The following is a 15570-nucleotide window of genomic DNA, read 5'->3' on the forward strand; positions in this document are numbered from 1 at the left end:
AAGAACCAACTTATTAGAAAAGAGCCTGATACTGAGAAAGATTGAAGGGAGGAGGAGAAGGGGACAACAGAGGACAAGAAGGTTGTATGGCATCACCAACCCAATGGACTTGAGTTTGAGCAATCTCCAGGAGTGAAGGACAGGGAAGCCTGGTGTGCTGCAGTCCATGGGGTCAAGATGAGTTAGACATGACTGAGTGACTGAACAACAACAGGTTGGTTTCCCTGGTGGAGGAGGATGTGGGAGGGAAGGCAGTGGGTGTGTGGGGGAAGGGGTATATGGGAACTCATTCCTGTCTGCTCACTTCTGCTGTGAATCTAAAACTGCTCTAAAAGCTTATTTAAAAAAAGTTTTGAAAATCAGTGAATGATATACAATATCCTTCCTTTCAGTGAATTTGATTTGGGGCTTTCTTTTGAGTGTTTGCTTATTTTGTTTTTAGCCTGCTCTTAAAAAAAAGAAAAGACTGAGAAAACATAATTTCACAGTTGTCTCCTAAATATTCAAGAATGTGTTCCTCCTCCCAGCTGAGATATTTGACCTTTAGCCCTTTGTGTTGGAATATAAGAATGGAAAGCGCAAGTGTCTGAGGGACTGAAATAAACATCTTATAAAGGAAATCGTTGAGAAGATTTTGGCATGGCTTTGGGGAATTCTGGGTCGTTTGTGATGCATATGTGTAATTAGTAGTGTATAATCTTTGCCCAAGTTAAATTCACGCAGGCTAAGTTTGACAATGAGTGTCCTTTCCTGTTGTCTTTGAAATTCAGCATCTATTCTCCCTTCTTCTGGGGATGATATCCTGATTTTTCCTGTGGAGAACTTCCCCTTCCCCATGGGGGCTCCAGCTCCCAGATCAGGCAACAGGAGACTCAGACCTGATGTCACCAGAATGTGTCAGCCCCCAGCTACAATGATTGGCTCAGAGCCAATGGGAAGTTTTTTAAGTGACTGGAATGAGAGGGTGTGTGTGCATGTGTGTGTGTGTGTGTGTTTTCTCAGCTAAGAGGAAGTATGGCAAAGAAGAGCATGCGTTCTGTACCCACGGCTTGGGTTTGAACCCCAGTTGCCCAGTTTCACTACCCTCTGACCAAGTGGCCTTGGGTGAGTCACTCATCTTTCCTGGGTCTCAGTCTTCCTCTGCAAAATGGGGCAAGAATCCTCCCTGTCTCAAAGGTTGTTATGGGGGTTGAATGCATGAATGTTTGTAAAGCCTGTCCTGATGTTTGTCTCCTCAAAATTGTCATGTGAGCATCTCAAATTTAACATGTTCCACACACATTCTTCTTTCATTGTTTTCCTCAGCTCCGTGAATGCATCTCCAGCTTTCCTGTTGCTCAAGCCAAAAATCCTTGAAGTTGTCTTTGACCTTTCCCTTTGTGTCTTTACTCTGTAAATAAATCTGTCAGATCTATCTTCAAAATAAATCCAGAATTCAACCAACTTCCACAGATGTCAACTTGGCTCAAGGCACCATCATCTCCTCTCTGGATGATGGCACCATAGCCTCCTAAAGGTTCTCCCTGCTTCTGCTTTTGCCCCACTTTAGTGTATCCCCAACAAGCAGCCAGAGTGAATCTGATAAAACCAAGTCAGAAAAGATCGCTCTACTGCACTGTTGACCTAAAAGATAGTCATGACCTAAAAGTTGAGAGTTATGTTTTATTCGGTGGGAATGTTTAGGACTTAAGCCTGGGAGACAGCATCTGAAGGAGCCCTAAGAGAGCTACTCTGAGGAGGTGGGTGGTGGTGGTGGTGGAGAGGTCAGGTTATACAGAAGTTTTGCAACAAGGGGCAGGCAGTCTGATCATCAAAAGTATTTTGTGAATTAAAGAAAATCAGATATCCCAAGTTAAGGAATGTAGGACTTTTCTATGTATGGGAAGATGCGAGAGTCTGAGCTCATGGAAATCATTCCTTTCTCACCCATCTCAGCTATCTGGGGCCGGTATCCTGTGTTTTTCACATCCTGAATTCCTCAGTGCTCACCGTAGGCAGTGGCTGCAGCCTGTTGACTGCTGGATGGTGTAAGGATTGTTCTCCTTCCTGGGTGCCCTTAGGGCTCAGAGATTCACATTTGGAGAGCCAGAATTGCTGATGACTATGACAGCCTTGTTTACTGGTATGGCAGGAATACTCCAATTCTCAGTACCATGAGTGCCCATCTACCCCATCACACGCTGTCCCACCTCCACGTCTCCAGCCTCTTCTCCCACCTCTTCCCATCTTGCTCTCTCTGCACTGAGCATCTCTTATCTGACCTTTGCTCTTCTGTCAACACACCAGGCACTCAGCACTTGCTCTTTTCTTGCCTCTGCTGGGACTCTGTTTGCCCCGACGTCCTGTGGCTACCCCGTCTTCTTCAGATCCTTACGCAAAGCCTGCCTTCTCAGTTGGAAGGTCTTCATTCCAGTGTTGCCACCCTTCCCTTCCTCTCCCAGTTCTTATCTCATTCCCTGCTTATTTTGTTTCCTAGCTCTCATCACTACCTCACATGCCTTGTGGTTTCTCACGTTTTTTATCCATTATATGTCTGCTCCCTCCCATTAGAATCTAAGTTCCATAAGAATTGAGTTTTTAAATTGCTGTGTGTGTGAGTGTGTATGCTCAGTTGTGACTCAGCTGTGACTCTTTGTGACCCCATGGACTGTAGCCCTCCAGGCTCCTCTGTCCATGGGATTCTCCAGGCAAGAATACTGGAGTGGGTTGCCATGCACTCCTCCAGAGGATCTTCTCAACCCAGGGACTGAAGCCAGGTCTCCCACATTGCAGGCAGATTCCTTACCATCTGGGCCACCAGGGAAGCCCTTCAACTTATACAGTGATGTATATCAGCTATTTCTCAATAAAAATGGGGGGGGGTAGTTAAAAAAATGAAACAGTTCATGGAACCTAATAGGTGCTCAGTGACTACTGCATAAATAAATAAATGAGTAAACAAAGAAATATTCGCATTAAAATGTGATATTCATCAAGACACAGTTTTACAAACACAGTTTTGTGTCTACTAGATGTCAGAGACGTGCTAGTCACTGGGATCACACCAGAGAAAAAGATTGCTTCAAATTAAAGTCTAGAGAAGGGCAAAGAGCAACAAGGAAAATGACCCCCAAAATCCTCAACCGACCAAAAAAAAAAAAACCATACAGGAAGTCTCAGGTGCATATAGACACTTATGACAGGAATGAGAAAGTTTATGAAAGATTCTAGACATGGGGTGTGTAAGCTGTCACCTAAAAGTTCATGAAAGGGCAAGTAAGTTGACCAAAGAGGTGGAGGGTGAGGAGAATGAAGCTGCCGAATCTATTAGGCTGAGGTTAGAGCACTGACTCAGGAAGAGGCTGAGAAGTTGATTTATCACAACGAACAAGCCAGGGCAGTGCAAAAAGAACACACAGCTCAGAGTGAATTAAAAGCAATTCACGGTTTTCTGCCAATTCGTGTTAATTCTGATTCATTGAAAATACAGACTAAAGGGTGAATGACGTGGCTGTGCTCAGTTTCAGGATGTGGGAGATGTCACTGTACAGCTTTTGTTTTCCCAAGAAGGTGAGAAGAAAAAAATCCCCAGATGAGAGGCTGTGATGTGTTTGACATCAATGGATGTGTGTTTCTGATGTTTGTGATATTCGGCATCTATTCACCCTTCTGATTTGAAAACACGTTGCAAAGACAAATGCCTTCCTAGGAAAATAGGTCCATCCTAAGCCCCTGATGATGCTCAGAGTTCATGGCTGCCGTGGATGCATACCCAAAAACGTGTTTCAAGAAGTTCCTTCTCTGGACAACAAATCCTCTGTAGCAACAGGCTGAGTCTGTCAATGCTGGGCCAGCACACAGTCGGAACCCATTAACTATCTGCTGCTTTAGGGTTATCTGCTGGTTTAAAGGTAGGGTTAGCTGGACAGGCTTGAAATGAGATTGTCTGAGTTCAAACCTCTCCTTGACTACCTAACTTTGGCCAAATTGCTTATCTTTCTAAGCCTCTGGTTCCTCATCTATTTTAGTCCTCATGTGGACTAACAAACAATTTACACAATGGCAATGCTGCGGGGTATTGTACACAAGTATTTGACAGTAATCGATATTGGCAATCACTACTGAAGGAGGAAGAATAATTTTGTAGTTAACTGTAGCCTTTCCCCTCCCCTCCCATCACCATTGCGCTTTACTCCTCAGATGACCGACAGATGCTTACTGGATGGATTGGTTTTAGCTGTTAAGTCTTTTTTTATTGGTTTCGCTGGGTCTTTGTTGCTGGCTCTTCTGCTCTGCAGAAGAGGAACTTGTCCCTCAGAGATGTTTTGTTACTGGCAGGAAAAATAGGATCTTTGGCTCAGGTGGTAAAGAATCTGCCTGCAATACAGGAGACCTGGGTTCGACCCCTGGATCAGGAAGATCTTCTGGAGAAGGGAATGGGTACCCACTCCAGTATTCTTACCTGGAAAATCCCATGAACAGAGGAGCCTGGCAGACTACAGTCCATGGAGTCAAAAAGAGTTCGACATGACTGAGCAACTAACACTCTCTCTCACTTTTAAGTGGCAGAGATCATTCAGGTCTACTTAACGAGCAAACCCGTGCTCTTATTGTTGATATAACTTTCAATCATTATTTCTATTGTTATAACATGATGGTAAAAAAGATATGGGCAATTAAGTTTCAACTTTGGGTGAAAAATTGAAGTACAGTAGGCTTACAGGATTGTGTTAGTTTCAGATGTATAGGAAGTTGATTCAGTTGCATATCTGTATTTTTCAGATTATTTTCCATTATACATTATTATAAGACATTGAATACTGTTCCCTGTATTATATGGATAATCCTTGTTGCTTATCTGTTTTATACACAGTAGTGTGTATCTGTTAATTCCATATCCCTAATTTATCCCTCCCCCTTTCCTTTTCCCTTTGGCAACCATAAGTTTTGCTTTCTATGTCCCTGAGTCCATTTCTGTTTTCCGAATACATGCATTTGGATTATATTCTTTTTTAGATTTCATGAGTAAGTGACATGATATGATATTTGTCTTTCTCTGCCTGACTTGCTTCACCTTGCATGATCATCTCCAGGTCCACCCATGACACTACAAATGACAACATTTCATTCTTCTTATGGCTGAGGCATAGTCCATCGTAAATACATGCCCCATGTTTATCCATTCACGGGTCGATGGGCACCTAGGTTGCTTCCATGTCTTGGCTATTGTGAATAATGCAAGCAAGCCTGCGTTCTTAATTGCCCTACACAGGCACTCCTCAAAGCTGGTTTACTTCCCCACCCTCAGCAGTCCAGCACAGTGCTTGGTGTGTGATGGGTCCTGAATGTACTGGATCGATGCCATTTTTTGAGCCTGAGTGCACCGCACCATGTGTTGAGCACCTAACCTGCCCAAGGTGTGTATATTATCCCAATCAACCCCTGCTTTGACCTGAGTAAGCATTATATTGTGCCCATTTTACTGATGAGAAAACTGAAATTCAAAAATGCAACTTGCCCCAAATCGTACCATGTCCAGATAGTGTGGAGTGAGGGTGGTTCCTTTTTGTGCCTTTGTAATGTCCTTCTCCCAGGGCATACCAGGATGTCTGACATTTGTAGCTGAACACCTGACTTGCAGAAAGAAAGAATACAAGGTGAGAGGGTTCATAAATCAAGAGACTTAGCAGGAGCAAAGGATGAGAGGGTCTTTTTAGATATTATTTCCTCAAGTGTTTGTTGCATTTAACAGCAGGAGAGGCTGAAAGCTGAAGTGCTCCCACGTCACTCCTGATTCATAACCAGAAATTGAGGCAAGGCAATCTGAAACTAACTGCGGATGTGAGACTCAATTGGTACAATCTCTTTGACTGGAAATACCTTACAAAGTTTAAATGGTTGTGCCATTTGACCCAGGAAATCTACTTTTAGGAGTGTAACTACTTGGGTATGTGAAAAATATGCTAACACAAAAATTACAGTATTTAATGTAAGAAAGAAATGAAAAGCCTAAATGCCCATTGATACGGGTCTACTTAGATAAAGCATGGTGCATCCAGGCCCATCACTTCATGGCAGTGCAGTTCAGTTCAGTTCAGTCGCTCAGTCGGGTCCGAATCTTTTCGACCCCGTGAATCGCAGCACACCAGGCCTACCTGTCCATCACCATCTCCCGGAGTTCACTCAGACTCATGTCCATCAAGCCGGTGATGCCATCCAACCATCTCATCCTCTGTCGTCCGCTTTTCCTCCTGCCCCCAATCCCTCCCAGCATCAGAGTCTTTTTCAATGAATCAACTCTTCGCATGAGGTGGCCAAAGTACTGGAGTTTCAGCTTCAGCATCATTCCCTCCAAAGTAATTCCAGGTCTGATCTCCTTCGGAATGGGCTGGTTGGATCTCCTTGCAGTCCAAGGGACTCTCAAGAGTCTTCTCCAACACCACAGTTCAAAAGCATCAATTCTTCGGTGCTCAGCTTTCTTCACAGTCCAACTCTCACATCCATACATGACCACTGGAAAAACCATAGCCTTGACTAGACGGACCTTTGTTGGCAAAGGAATGTCTCTGCTTTTGAATATGCTATCTAGGTTGGTCATAACTTTCCTTACAAGGAGTAAGTAAAGTAGAGTCACTCAGTTGTGTCTGACTCTTTGTGGTCCCATGGACTGCAGCCCACCAGGCTCCTCAATCCATCAGATTCTCCAGGCAAGAATACTGGAGTGGGTTGCCATTTCCTTCTCCAGGGGATCGTCCCGACCCAGGGATTGAACCCGGGTCTCCCGCATTGGAGGCAGACGCTTTAACCTCTGAGCCACCATGGAAGCCAAAATGTCTTTTAATTTCATGGCTGCAGTCACCATCTGCAGTGATTTTGGAGCCCCCCAAAATAAAGTCTGATACTGTTTCCACTGTTCCCCCACCTATTTCCCATGAGGTGATGGGACCAGATGCCATGATCTTAGTTTTCTGAATGTTGAGCTTTAAGCCAACTTTTCACTCTCCTCTTTCACTTTCATCATGGCAAATAGATGGTAAACAATGGAAACAGTGAGAGGCTTTATTTTCTTGGGCTCCGAAATCACTGCAGATGGTGACTGCAGCCATGAAATTAAAAGATGCTTGCTCCTTGGAAGAAAAACTATGACAAACTTAGGTAGTGTATTAAAAAGCAGAGCTGACAAAGGTCTGTATAGTCAAAGCTATGGTACTTCCGGTAGTCATGTATGGATGTGAAAGTTGGATCATAAAGAAGGCTGAGTACTAAAGAATTGATGCTTTTGCACTGTGGTTTAGGAGAAGACTCTAGAGTGTCCTTTGGACTGCAAGGAGATCAAACCAGTCCATTCCTAAAGGAAATTAATCCTGAATAGTCATTGGAAGAACTGATGCTGAAGCTGAAACTCCAATACTTTGGCCACCTAATGAGAAGAGCTGACTCATTGGAAAAGACCCTGAGGCTGGGTAAGATTGAAGGTAGGAGCAGAAGGGGATGACAAGGATGAGACAGCTGGATGGCATCACCAACTCAATGGACAAGAGTTTGAGCAAGCTCCAGGAGATAGTGAAGGACAGGGAAGCTTGGCATGCTACAGTCCATGGGGTCACAAAGAGGCGGACACGACTGAGTGACTGAACAACAAGAATACGTTGGAACACTAGGGTCATTTAAGCGAATTAGCTAGAATATGTGCTGTTAGCCAATGTCTTCCAAATACATCTCTATGTAAGGACAACCAGGTCCATGCCAGGGCTAGCAATATGCTGTACTTTTTAATGAAACAATGAAAGCTTACCTCTCTGTTCATATGTGTCTGCATGAATACTCTCTATTTATTATACAGTAAGAGGAACATCCAGGGTAGGAGAAAGAAGGACTTTCTACATTTTTCCCTGGTTCTATTTGGCTTTTATTCCATGTGTATTTATCTTTTCTTTTAACATTTTTTTCTTATTTTGGTAAAAGTCAGATAATATAAAATATACTATTTAACCGTATTTAACTGCAGAGATTAGTGGCACTGAAAACGTTCATATTGTTGTACAACTGTCCCTATTGTCCATCTCTCAAGTTTTTTACATTCTTGAACTGAAACTGTACCCCTTAAACATGAAATGACTCCCCCATTTCCAAAAACAAATACTTTGTTAAAAGGGGTTGTTTGTGTGGCAGACCGTAGATGCTGTAATAACAGAAGACTTAGTTCCGTAAGGAATAGGAGTAACTGATTTTGGATCTTGCTCAATATTCAGCATAAAACAAAGTTCACACCCAGGAGAAGGGAGTGGAGGAAGGCAGGGCACAAGGTCAGAGATCAGGGAAATGAACCCTCGGGCAAAACCAGCTTTTCTCACCCCATATTCATACTATTTCACGTAGATCTGAGATTGTGAAAGTAACTCTCTGAATCTAGTTTGGGAAGGATGGGGTAGCAGGGGCCAGAAATAAGACTCTGGTCTGTGATTCATTCATTTATTCATTCAGCCAGCAGTTGTGGACACCAGCTCGAATCCCAGGATGCTGAGAGAATAAGTACTATTCCTGCAGACCTGGCCTTAAGCAAACCCTGGTCCAGCTGAGGAGGACATCTTGAAGAAATTAGCAGAGGACGTGTTCCTGGTCTAGGTGGTCCACACCAGACATTTGGGGCTCTGTATTGTCACTGGCATCTGTGTTCTTCTGCTAGGAAAGTATACAGCTTGGAGGCCTAACCCAGTGTGGGAGATCCAGGGCATTAGGAAATGCTTCTGGAGGAAGTCATCTTGAAGGAAATCAGGAGGAGTTGGCTGGGGTTGGGAGCAGGAGTGGGGAGGGGGGTGGGAGCAGGAGTGGGGACGGGGGTGAAGAGGTGATGGCATCTGTGAAGACCCAGTATCGGGGAAGGGCTTGAGTCTGATCCCTGGTCTCAGAAGATCCCGCATGCTGCGGGGCAATAAAGCCTGGAAGCTGCGACTGCTAAGCCGGTATACTGCAGCGACTGAAGCCCATGTACCTAGAGGCTGTGCTCTGCAACAAGAGAAGCCACAGCAAGGAGAAGCCTGTGCACTGGCAGCTAGGGAGCAGCCCTCACTGCCTGCAAGCCCACGCAGCAAAGACTCAGCTCCGTCAGAATAGAAAAATTCTAAAGCATTACAAATGGCTAAGATGTGAATAATAAAAACCAAAAAAAACCTAACTATATGTGAAAGGTTTCCATACCTATGTCTCCAGGACCAACCCCTGGCCTGAATGCCAAATGTTCATATCCCATCAGTTACTTGGTGTCTCCTCTTGCAGTCTAATAGGTGTCTCAAACTTAACACCCCTAAAACCAAATTCTTGCTTCATGCCTTTCCCCCCAAACCAAATCTATTTCACCCCCAGTTTTCTTTTTGCTGTACGTGGCAATTCTGTCTTTTTTTCTGCTCAGTTACTCAGACCAAAATTCCTGGAGTCATCTTAGACTTTCCTCTTTCTGGTAAAACCTACATCCAACTCATAAGTAAATTCCCTTGCTTCTGCTTTTAAACTACATCAGGAATGCATCTTCCTTTTTTCTTTGCTGCTTCTGTTGCTACTCTCCTGGTTACAGTCATCATAACTGGTGCCCATCTTTCTATCTTTACTTTTCTACAATTTATTCTCAATAGAGAAGCCAGACAGAGCCTTTAAAGTGTCATATCTGATCAAGTCACGGAGTGACTTTCAACAGGTTACAAATAAAATCCCCAGTCCCCAACATCCTTCTTTTGTGCTGCAGGGCCATAGGTGACCTGCCTTCCTCCTACCCTCTGAACTGCTCTCCTGGTCTGCCTCCCTCAGCCCTGCATTCCAGTTCCAATGGCCTCCTTGCTGCTCCCAGAACAGACCAAGAGCTTTTCCTGCTGTTGTTTAGTCGCTAACTTTTGTCTCACTCTTTGCAACCCTATGGACTGCAGCACACCAGGCTCCTCTGACCTCCACTATCTTCTGGAGACTTTTTGCCTCAGGGTATTGGCACCTGCTGTCCACTCTGTATGGGAATTTTTTGCCCCAGGAAGTCACTTTCCTTAGGTCTCTGCTGAAATATCAGAGATGCTCCTAGTGTAGGACCTTGAGAAAGTCAATGCAGTGGGTGTTGGGAAAAGCCATTGGATTAGTTATTGAATCACTACTTTGAGTTTTTACTGCATGCCAGACACATGCCAGACATGTTCCAAGCAACACCTCATGGGTTCTAGAACTGTATCCTGTTGACAGCCTCAGGGAGTAGGTAGGAACTGCTAACATATATCATGTTAGTGTTTATCATGCACCTCGCTTAACACTTGATAAGTGAAGAAGTAAAGTGAAAGTTGCTCAGTCATGTCTTTGTGACCCCATGGACTATATAGCCCACCAGGCTCCTCTGTGGAGCGTCCCCTGTCCATGGAATTCTCCAGGCAAGAATATTGGAGTAGGTAGCATTCCCTACTCCCGGGATCCCAACCCAAGGATCAAACCCAGGTCTCCCACATTGCAGGCAGATTCTTTACCATCTGAGCCACCAGGGAAGCCCTTGGTAATTCTGAGCTCACTAACAGTCCTCATAACAAGCCCGTAAAGTAAGTATGAAGCACAGAGAGGTCAAGTAACTTAGCCCACATTACTCCACCAGAACTTACACTGATGCCGCTGGAGAGAAGGCTTAAGCAGAACCTTTACAGGAGGCTGAGCAGGTGTTATTTCTCCACTGATCTCCAGTAGCATATTGGGCACCTACTGACCTGGGGAGTTCCTCTTTCAGTATCCTATCATTTTGCCTTTTCATACTGTTCATGGGGTTCCCAAGGCAAGAATACTGAAGTGGTTTGCCATTCCCTTCTCCAGTGGACCACATTCTGTCAGATCTCTCTACCAAGACCCGCCGATCTTGGGTTGACCCGCGGGCATGGCTTAGTTTCATTGAGCTAGACAAGGCTGTGGTCCTAGTGTGATTAGACTGACTAGTTTTCTGTGAGTATGATTTCAGTACCCAGCTGTGGATATGACTGGTGATAGAAGCAAGGTCCAATGCGGTAAAGAGCAATATTGCATAGGAACCTGGAATGTCAGGTCCATGAATCAAGGCAAATTGGAAGTGGTCAAACAGGAGATGGCAAGAGTGAACGTCAACATTCTAGGAATCAGCGAACTAAAATGGACTGGAACGGGTGAATTCAACTCATATGACCATTATATCTACTACCGCGGCCAGGAATCCCTCAGAAGAAATGGAGTAGCCATCATGGTCAACAAAAGAGTCCGAAATGCAGTACTTGGATGCAATCTCGAAAACGACAGAATGATCTCTGTTCGTCTCCAAGGGAAACCATTCAATATCACGGTAATCAAAGTCTATGCCCCAACCAGTAACGCTGAAGAGGCTGAAGTTGAACCGTTCTATGAAGACCTACAAGACCTTTTAGAACTAACACCCAAAAAAGATATCCTTTTCATTATAGGGGACTGGAATGCAAAAGTAGGAAGTCAAGAAACACCTGGAGTAACAGGCAAATTTGGCCTTGGAATGTGAAATGAAGCAGAGCAAAGACCAATAAAGTTTTGCCAAGAAAATGCACTGGTCATAGCAAACACCCTCTTCCAACAACACAAGAGAAGACTCTACCAGATGGTCAACACCAAAATCAGATTGATTATATTCTTTGCAGCCAAAGATGGAGAAGCTCTATACAACCAACAAAAACAAGACCAGGAGCTGACTGTGGCTCAGATCATGAACTCCTTATTGCCAAATTCAGACTTAAATTGAAGAAAGTAGGGAAAACCGCTAGACCATTCATATATGCTGCTGCTGCTGCTAAATCACTTCAGTCGTGTCCGACTCTGTGTGACCCCTTAGACGGCAGCCCACCAGGCTCCCCCATCCCTGGGATTCTCCAGGCAAGAACACTGGAGTGGGTTGCCATTTCCTTCTCCAGTGCATGAAAGTGAAAAGTGAAAGGGAACTCGCTCAGTCATGTCCGACTCTTCGTGACCCCATGGACTGCAGCCTACAAGGCTCCTCTGTCCATGGGATTTTCCAGGCAAGAGTACTGGAGTGGGGTGCCATCGGGTATGACCTAAATCAAATCCCTTATGATTACACAGTGGAAGTGAGAAATAGATTTAAGGGCCTAGATGTGATAGATGGAGTGCCCGATGAATTATGGAATGAGGTTCATGACATTGTACAGGAGACAGGGATCAAGACCATCCCCATGGAAAAGAAATGCAAAAACGCAAAATGGCTATCTAGAGAGGCCTTACAAATAACTGTGGAAAGAAGACAGGTGAAAAGCAAAGGAGAAAAGGAAAGATATAAGCATCTGAATGCAGAGTTCCAAAGAATAGCAAGAAGAGATAAGAAAGCCTTCCTCAGCGATCCATGCAAAGAAATAGAGGAAAACAACAGAATGGGAAAGACTAGAGATCTCTTCAAGAAAATTAGAGATACCAAGGGAACATTTCTTGCAAAGATGTGCTTGATAAAGGACAGAAATGGTCTGGACCTAAAAGAAGCAGAAGATATTAGGAAGAGATGACAAGAATACATAGAGGAACTGTACAAAAAAGATCTTCATGACCTGGATAATCACGATGGTGTGATCACTCATCTAGAGCCAGACATCCTTGAATGTGAAGTCAAGTGGGCCTTAGGAAGCATCACTACGAACAAAGCTAGTGGAGATGACGGAATTCCAGTTGAGCTATTTTAAATCCTGAAAGATGATGCTGTGAAAGTGCGGCACTCAATATGCCAGCAAATTTGGAAAACTCAGCAGTGGCCACAGGACTGGAAAAGATCATTTTTTATTCCAATCCCAAAGAAAGGCAATGCCAAAGAATGCTCAAACTACCACACAATTGCACTCATCTCACATGCTAGTAAAGTAATGCTCAAAACTCTCCAAGCCAGGCTTCAGCAATACGTGAACCATGAACTTCCTGATGTTCAAGCTGGATTTAGAAAAGGCAGAGGAACTAGAGATCAAATTGCCAACATCCGCTGGACCATCGAAAAAGCAAGAGAGTTCCAGAAAAACATCTATTTCTGCTTTATTGACTATGCCAAAGCCTTTGACTGTGTGGATCACAAGAAACTGGAAAATTCTGAGAGATAGGAATACCAGACCACCTGACCTGCCTCTTGAGAAATCTGTATGCAGGTCAGAAAGCAAAAGTTAGAACTGGACATGGAACAACAGACTGTTTTCAAACAGGAAAAGGAGTCCGTCAAGGCTGTGTATTGTCACCCTGCTTATTTAACTTCTATGCAGAGTACATCATGAGGAACGCTGGACTGAAAGATACACAAGCTGGAATCAAGATTGCCAGGAGAAATATCAATAACCTCAGATATGCAGATGACAAAACTCTTATGGCAGAAATTGAAGAGGAACTAAAAAGCCTCTTGATGAAAGTGAAAGAGGAGAGTGAAAAAGTTGGCTTAAAGCTCAACATTCAGAAAACGAAGATCCTGGCATCTGGTCCCATCACTTCATGGGAAATAGATGGGGAAACAGTGGAAACAGTGTCAGACTTTATTTTTAGGGGCTCCAAAATCACTGCAGATGGTGACTGCAGCCATGAAATTAAAAGACGCTTACTCCTTGGAAGAAAAACTATGACCAACCTAGATAGTATATTCAAAAGCAGAGACATTCCTTTGCCAACAAAGGTCCGTCTAGTCAAGGCTATGGTTTTTCCTGTGGTCATGTATGGATGTGAGAGTTGGACTGTGAAGAAAGCTGAGCGCCGAAGAATTGATGCTTTTGAACTGTGGTGTTGGAGAAGACTCTTGAGAGTCCCTTGAACTGCAAGGAAATCCAACCAGTCCATTCTGAAGGAGATCAGCCCTGGGATTTCTTTGGAAGGAATGATGCTAAAGCTGAAACTCCAATACTTTGGCCACCTCATGCGAAGAGTTGACTCATTGGAAAAGACTCTGATGCTGGGAGGGATTGGGGGCAGGAGGAGAAGAGGAGGACAGAGGATGAGATGGCTGGATGGCATCACGGACTCGATGGGCGTGAGTCTGAGTGAACTCCGGGTGTTGGTGATGGACAGGGAGGCCTGGCGTGCTGCGATTCATGGGGTCGCAAAGAGTCGGACATGACTGAGAGACTGGACTGAACTGAACTGAACTAAGCAGGTGTTTCTCAAAGTGCTAAGCAGAGGTAGGCATTGCATGTACACAGGGAGGGAGGCAGACAGTCCCTTTGATTATCTCCAGGAAGCAGGTGTCGGTTAAGTGTAAAGTATAGCTTGGGAAAGGGAGCCAACCAAGGTGTATAAAGTTATACTGTCTGCTCTTTGAGTGTCTGCCAAGTAAGGTCAAGGGCTTCCCAGGTGGCTCAGTGGTAAACAATCTGCCTGCCAATGCAGAAGATGCCGGTTTGATCCCTGGGTGGAGAAGATTCTCTAGAAAAAGGCAATGGCAACCCACTCCAGTATTCTTGCCTGGAAAAATCCATGGACAGCGGAGCCTGGTGGGCTGCAGTCCACGGGATCTCAAAGAGTCGCGACTGAGAGACTAAACAACAAACAAAGACAAAGCGGTGGCTTCTCGCTAGATGAGGAGCCTGGCTCCCTCTGCTCAAGAAGTGAACAGTTCAGTGCAGTTCAGTCACGTCCGATTCTTTGAGACCTCATGGACTGCAGCAGCCAGGCTTCCCTGTCCATCACCAGCTCCCAGAGCTTACTCAAACTCATGTGCACTGAGACAGTGATGCCATCCAACCATCTCGTCATCTGCTGTCCCCTTCTCCTGCTGCCTTCAATCTTTCCCAGCATCAGGGTCTTTTCTTCCCATCAGGTGGCCAAAGTATTGGCCATTCATTCCTTCCAATGAATATTTAGCACCACAGTTAAAAACATCAATTCTTTGGCACTCAGCTTCCTTTATAATTCGACTCTCACATCCACACATGACCACTGGAAAAACCATAGCATTGACTAGATGGACCTTTGTTGGCAAAGTAACGTCTCTGTTTTTTAATATGCTGTCTAGGTTGGTCATAGCTTTTTTTCCAAAGAGCAAGCATCTTGTAATTTCATGGCTGCAATCACCATCTGCAGTGATTTGGGCACCCCTCAGAATAAAATCTGTCACTGTTTTCACTGTTTCCCCATCTATCTGCCAGAAAGTGATGGGACCAGAGGCCATGATCTTCATTTTCTGAATGTTGAGCTTTAGGCCAACTTTTTCACGTTCCTCTTTCACTTTCATCAAGAGGGTCTTTAGTTCTTCTTCACTTTCTGCCATAGGGTGGTGTCATCTGCATATCTGAAATTATTGATATTTCTCATGGCAATCTTGATTCCAGCTTGTGCTTCTTCCAGTCCAGTATTTCTCATGATATATTCTACATATAAGTTAAATAAGCAGGGTGACAATATACAGCCTTGACACACTCCTTTCCTGATTTGGAACCTGTCTGTTGTACCACGTCCAGTTCTAACTGTTGCTTGTTGACCTGCATACAGAATTTCCAGGAGTCAGGTCAGGTGGTCTGGTGTTCCCACCTCTTTCAGAATTTTCCACAGTTTCTTGTGATCCACACAGTCAAAGGCTTTGGCATAGTCAGTAAAGCAGAAATAGATGTTTTTCTG

Source organism: Budorcas taxicolor, chromosome 6, assembly GCF_023091745.1.
Source record: "Budorcas taxicolor isolate Tak-1 chromosome 6, Takin1.1, whole genome shotgun sequence".
Classification (NCBI taxonomy): Eukaryota; Metazoa; Chordata; class Mammalia; order Artiodactyla; family Bovidae; genus Budorcas; species Budorcas taxicolor.